The sequence below is a fragment of the Nycticebus coucang genome, chromosome 14 (genome assembly GCF_027406575.1).
Source record: "Nycticebus coucang isolate mNycCou1 chromosome 14, mNycCou1.pri, whole genome shotgun sequence".
Lineage (NCBI taxonomy): Eukaryota > Metazoa > Chordata > Mammalia > Primates > Lorisidae > Nycticebus > Nycticebus coucang.
The window spans coordinates 51,193,051-51,199,679 of record NC_069793.1 but is presented as its reverse complement, the minus strand read 5'-3'; the positions used below and the strand labels follow the sequence as shown (position 1 = coordinate 51,199,679).

General features: G+C 43.4%; 1 pseudogene; it reads right to left on the bottom strand.

Annotated features, from left to right (window-relative positions):
* Positions 1-4,594: 4,594 nt before the first annotated feature.
* On the bottom strand, positions 4,595-4,761 carry LOC128566292 (uncharacterized; annotated as a pseudogene).
* Positions 4,762-6,629: the final 1,868 nt, after the last annotated feature.

The following is a 6,629-nucleotide window of genomic DNA, read 5'->3' as shown; positions in this document are numbered from 1 at the left end:
ACAGCAACAAAGGAAAAGTTAAAATAAAAGGGCCACCGTGACCTATTCGCCCTCCACTGCCGGTCTCAGAATGTGATCGCGGTCACCTTGGAGCAGAGAGACCCGCCGGCCGCCACCGCAGGCAACGCCCCCGCAGGGGACGCGAGCAGCCAAACCACGAGAATCTGCAACAGGGGAGGAAAAAAGAACCACAACTTCCAAGGACCTGCTTTTTTACTTAAGAGTACCTTAAAAAGGAAATTTGTTTGTATTTTTTATTTACATTTTATATTTTTACACCTATTGTTAGGGGTCAGCCATTTTTAATGATCTCGGATGACCAAAGCAGCCTTCAAGGCGGTCTCTGTCCTCTTAATGACTCCGACGTTACTTGTGGTGTGACTATGTTCTTTATAATCTCAAAGGAGAAAAAAAAAAAAAAGCAAAACAACAAAAAGCAATCTTATTCCAAGCATTCCAGTAACTTTTTTTTTTTCTTTTAGAGACAGAGTCTCACTTTGTTGCCCTCAGTAGAGTGCGGTGGCATCACAGCTCACAGCAACCTCCAACTCCTGGGCTTAGGCGATTCTCTTGCCTCAGCCTTCTGAGTTGCTGGGACTACAGGTGCACGCCAAACACCCAGCTATTTTTTGTTGCAGTTTGGCCGGGGCCAGCTTTGAACCCCTGATCCTTGGTATATGGGGCTAGCGTCCTACCCACTGGGCCACAGGTGCTCCCCCAGTAACTTTTTGTTATGTACTTAGCTGTGCTGTAAGTAGATGGTTTGTATGAGATGGCCAAAAAGGCCAAAGATAAAAGTTTTCTTTTCTTTCCTTATTTTTTTTTTTTGTCTATGAAGTTGCTGTTTATTTATTTATTTATGGCCTGTTCGATATATGTGCTGTTGTTCAACAATAAACCGGAATGTTATTTTATTTATTTATTTATTTTGAGACAGAGTCTCACTTTATGTTGCCCTGGGTAGAGTGCAGTGGCATCACAGCTCACAGCAACCTCAAATTCTTGGGCTTAAGCGATTCTCTTGCCTCAGCCTCACAAGTAGCTGGGACTACAGACACCTGCCACGATGACTGGCTATTTTTTGTTGCAGTTGTCTTTGTTGTTTTTTAACTGGCCCAGGCCGGGTTCAAACCCACCAGCCTCCGTGTATGTGGCTATGCCATAAACACTGTGCTACAGGTGCCAAGCCTGGAATTTTATTTTGAAAAAAATTGGAATTATTTCTTCCTAAATCATGTACTTGAATACTCAACCATCTTTCTACAAATATTTTTGCAGTCTGTTAATATCTTTTAATTTATGTCATTGTTTTAGATTTTGAGCAAGTTTCATATTCAATATAGCCCATAAACTTAAAAAAATTCATTTCTCCTTTACTTCAAAGCTATAAAAATTACTTTTCAGGAACTGATACATAGAATCCAGCATTCTATAACATTTATGTTAGGCCTTCTGTGATTTGAGGCTAGTTAATTTGTTTATTGGGGCTGGATTTGACAAATGTCTTAGACTTAGCAGACAATAAAACAGAAACTCTTCATTAAGTCCCCTGGAAATGTCAGGAGCAGTCCCAGGGATGTTATAGTGACCTCATTTTAAACAACGAGGCCCTATAAAAACAGAATTATTACCTTCCATAATCGAATAAAATTGACCTAAGGCCTTGCTATGTGGAAAACCACCGGCAAGTAACACCAGGCAGCGCTGGGTTCCCATCCTCGCCCTGCTACTTATTAGCTGTGTGTGGAGGCAAATCACTTAACCATCTGGGAGTCTCATTTTGTTCTACTGAAGATTAAATGCATATGAAAATGCTTAGCATAGAATAGCCAAATATCAAACTCAATTTTTAAGTTCTTTATTTTAGTACAATATTCAACATCATTTCATTTTCTCAGTGAGTCAGAAAAGGGAGTGCTTCCATATTAAATGTTTCCTTGTTAATCCCATTTGGCTAGATGTATCAGAAATCAGCCAGCCCAAAAAGAACATGTCTGTTATCTGCTTAGGAGGGCAAAAGGGTTGGCTTTTTTCCTGTTCCTGTCTTTATACTGGGCTTTCACATGCACTTCATCCTTAAAACAAACCTATAAGGTAGACAGAGCAGTTTACTATTTCTTCTCTTGGAAAGAAGAAAACTGGGCTCCAGGAAGGTTTAGTGAATTGCCCAGCGTCACCCAGCAGAGCCTCAAATAAAGCAAATGAAGACTTCTCGTCCTATCTAGTTTGTAATCGCAAGTTGCTCCCTCTAGATATATAACTGGTTGAACTGGATAATCCTTGGTTCCCAGTTAACACAGTCATTAAGATCTTGGACTCTAGTGTCCAAGAGATCAGTCTGAGTTCAAGTCCCAGCTCCACTACTTACAAGTTATGTGACCTTATACCTGTCAATTAACCTCTTTCATCTGTTATGAAAAGTGAATGATTTTACAGAACCTAGTGGATTTCAGGGAGGATGAAAAGAAATAGTGCGAGTAAAGCACATAGCACAGCACCTGGCAGGTAGTAAGTGCTCAAAGGTAGTCAGCTAAAAATGGAGAAACTGAAAAATGTCTAAAAATAGTTGGATTTAGATCTTTGAATTCAAATTTGAGTTGGGCATCCCCCAGCACCTGATCCATTAACTAATGGCTAATACCCTGGAGGCTTCTGGGTGGTTTCCAGTGCTGTGTCCTATGGCTCTCTCTGATGTTTCAGGCACTAAAAGAAATTCATGCCAACTCTGCAGGCGGGTGTCATATTCTTACCTGTCCTAGCAGGGCATAAGTGGATATAGTGTGAGAGACGATGGTAACTTCCCAGAGACATGTAGGGTTTAGCGTTAGATAGCCCTGGCACCCTGGACAGGCCACTGCAAGATGCCGGAACTTGACTTCACTGTACCGCCCAACTATACATTTAGCAACCGCAACAAGTTGATCCTCTCCAGCTGCTCCCAAGGGGGCTTTGTCCTCTTTTGTCTTGTGTATCCAAAGAACCTTTCTCCTAGAAAATTCCACACTGAGTTGTAATTATCTGTGGCCCAGACATGGCTGGTCTCCTGGTGGGAGAGGAGTACCACTGCCCTCACCATTGACCTTGAACCCAGACCCTTAACACCCCAAAGAAAGCAAACCAATTCCAGCAGCAAAGAGAGCAGCAATTCCTCACCTCAGTGAGAACGTGCAGGAAGGCGGAAAAGAAGACCATCTCATACAACATACAACCTGATCAAAAGCTCTACTTTCAAACCCAGTTTCCTTGCCAAGACCCCTTCCCTAGGTGCTAGCAGTCCCACGTCCTCGCTCTCCATTCTCTCAGATCACCTTTCTGGTATTCCCAAACATTTGGCTGGAGCCATTGCCTTGAAAATCCCATAAAAACTTGACAGCTACTCCCAGCCCCCTTAAAAAGCATCTCACCCACCACATCATGGAGTGTCAACAGCGCTCCGTATTTGAACATCAGGCTGTGGCATCAATGCGCCATCTTTGAACATCTCAGTAAAGAATCTTGCCAACAGTTCTAGCGCCCTTTCGAAGGTGTGTGCCCAGATTCTGTTAAGAAAATAGTAATTTCTCCATAATGACTCTCTTGATCTCCATGTTACCTCAGCTCACTTGACTGGGAGCTCTTTAGTAACAGCTGAATCTCCCCCGTGCTCACTGGGCTAGGCACTGCCCTAAGTGCTATTCATGGATTAGACCAAATGTTACTTATAAGCACTTCATTACCCTGGTTTTATAGAGGAAAACCCAAGGGGTAGTAAAGTGAAGGAGCTTGTCCATGGTTACACAGCAAGTGGCAAATGTGGGATTTAAACCCAGGCAGATTGACTCCAAAGCCCACACTCTCAAACAATAAGAGGGCGAAGTCTGGATGGTCCGACACTCCCCTCCTTATACAAGGCAGACCCTCACGATAAAGGGATGTTGACTGCTTGCTGCGGAGGCAGGTTTGCCTGGTCTTCTTTCCCTTCTGTTTTGGAACACCTATTTCTCTCCCTTTCATTTCGTCATCCAATTTAACTAAAAAAAAAAGAAAAAATCACATATCACATATGGTGTTGTCTAGCACACACCAGGCACAGTGAGTGGCCATGAAGAAACAGGGACATGTAGGGAAGAGCCCTTGCCCGGTGTACAAAGTTCACAGCAGGTGAGAAAGACACTTAACCAGTAAAGTCTGCTGCACCCTGGAAAGGGGCACGTTAGAAACGCAGAGGTGCCACTTTAGAATACAGAGGTGGCCCTGCAGGAGAGGGGCTGGGTAACCCTCCAGAAGGAGAGGCAGGAGACTTGTGCCTGGAAGAAGTAATAAGTGGACTGGATTTTGAAGGAAAAGGGATGGAGAAGAAAATAACTCTAAGTCATAAAGTCATAGCATTACTTCTCTGTTCTGTCCTGCTGAATAATAAAAATTGAGAGAAACAAGGGGACTTGTTAGAAGATGACACCCAGGAGGGGTCAGGTGGCACTATCTTGATTCCCAGTGAGGAGTGTGACTCTCCTCTGAGAGAGACTGAGAGTTAGGGAAGGGTCCTTCTCTCCCTCTGGGGACTGTGAGGGCACCGTGGAGAATGGATGGGAAGAGGATGATACGATAGCAGCAAATTCTTCAGGAGGTTCTTAGAATGGTCCATAAGAGGAAAAGAGGAATCAGGAGGAAAAAGCAAGTATTTTAGGGTGTTCACGAGATTTAGGAATTTTTTTTTTCAATTAGCAATAATCACGCCTTGGATAAACCTCACTGGCTATGATACTGCCACCATGCAAAGCTAGAGACGTGGAAGTTCTGACTTTACTGATTCGGTTTTAGTAATAATGTTTCTGTCTAACCTCACTGATATAGTGTTTTCTTGCCTTTTTTGGTTACTTCTCTAAATACCCTTGAATTGAGGTCAGATCCTTTGATTAATCACTTGAACTCTGTGGGTATATTTCCTCAAGTCCAGTCAGGATGGAGAAGCCAGGACTGCTTTATTTTATCAGCTATCAGATATTTCTTTTCATCTATCCTTTTCTGAACTTTTTCTCAGAAAGACAAGAGTTCAGAATCTCTGATCTCAAATTCCAAACACTGTGCTTAAATTTAGAAAATGGAGCTGGGTGAAGGATGGCATAGTTCAGTAATTTTCTGCAGGACTCTCTACCAAAGACCACATTCTCTGTTCTATGAATTATCTTCCACAAAGGTCAGACGTCTGCCTACCTGGCCAATGGGAATGTTGACTGTGTGCAAGCTGTGTGCAAGCACTGGGAAGAACTAGCATCACTCCTTCGTCAAGTTCTGATCATGTGAAACCACACAGATGGAAGGGCGGGCAATTGTATCCCCAACACCCACCCAACCAACCCACTTGTTGGTTGGTACTCAATAGTGTTGGCGAGATGAGCGAACAAATGGATAGATGAAGTAGGGAACAAGTGATTGTATGTGGCCAAATAAATGTGAACTTGCTTGATCTTGTATCATTTCAGACTGGTCTCGTCAAACTGGAGAAAGTGAGGCAGCTAAGCCAGCTCATTATCCAGTCTTCATAAAGAAAGGTCCAGATACTGGAATTACAGGCCATAGTCCCAGAATCTTGTCCTGTAAATAGAATGTAAATCCCTGAAACTGAAGCTATTAAAAGTCAACATTTACAGATTGTGATGAGCAAAGCAACCCGTTCTCAGAGTTGAGACTTTTTCTCTGCCGCCAGTCCCCCTCCCCCGCATCCCCAGAGCAATCCACTAGAGTTATGGTTCCAAAATAGAAATATGATTGAAACTCTGCCCATCTAGAAACAATCCACTTCAATAAAGTGGGAATTAACATTCACTGAGAGCTATGACGTGCCCTGGCTATGTTAGGAGTTCATACTTTACTTTGTTTCATCCAAATAACACCCATTAAAGTGAGCATCAAGTTCCCATCTTATAGACATGGACACTGAGTCTCAAAGATGCAAAGATGCTAGGTTTCCTCAGCCACCTAGTCAATAAGTAATGGAGCCCAAATTCAAAACCAAGCTGGACTCATTCCAAACCCCCAGGTTGTTTCTCCTCATAGTGCACTGCCAGAAATCATTTCCATTACACCACACTGTTCAGAAGCCTTTGTGAGACTATGACCCTTTAAGGGCTAAATTCAGCCCACATTTCCAGCCCCATCTCCCTCAAGTCATGCTTCTCTCTCCCTGGGCTCCTGACACCACTGGCCACAATGCATTTCAGGAGTGCCATGTTTTCCCAGGTTGTACAAACGTTGTAATATTGTTCTCTTCTATTTACATACCTTTCCTTTTCTCCACCTGGCAAACTCCTATTCATCCTTCAAGACCCAGCTGAAATATCCCCTCCCCGTGAATGTTTTTCTGATCATTCTCCGCCAAATAGACCAGCCAGTGGCCCCTGCCCAGGGCTCCCACTACCCTTTGGACCTATGTCCATCACATATAGTCCAAGCAGCTCCCTGATCTCTTGCTGTCTGGCATTCCTTTGGCCACAATTTCATGGTTGAGAATCCACTTGCAAGGAGATTCTATGTGCTGCCAGCCCTCCAGCCTTTATAATTGCTAGGCAGATGCCACCCCCTCTCTGTGGAAAACACTCACACAGTGTTCCCTACAATGAAACTAGGCAATTCTTTTCAGATTAAATCCT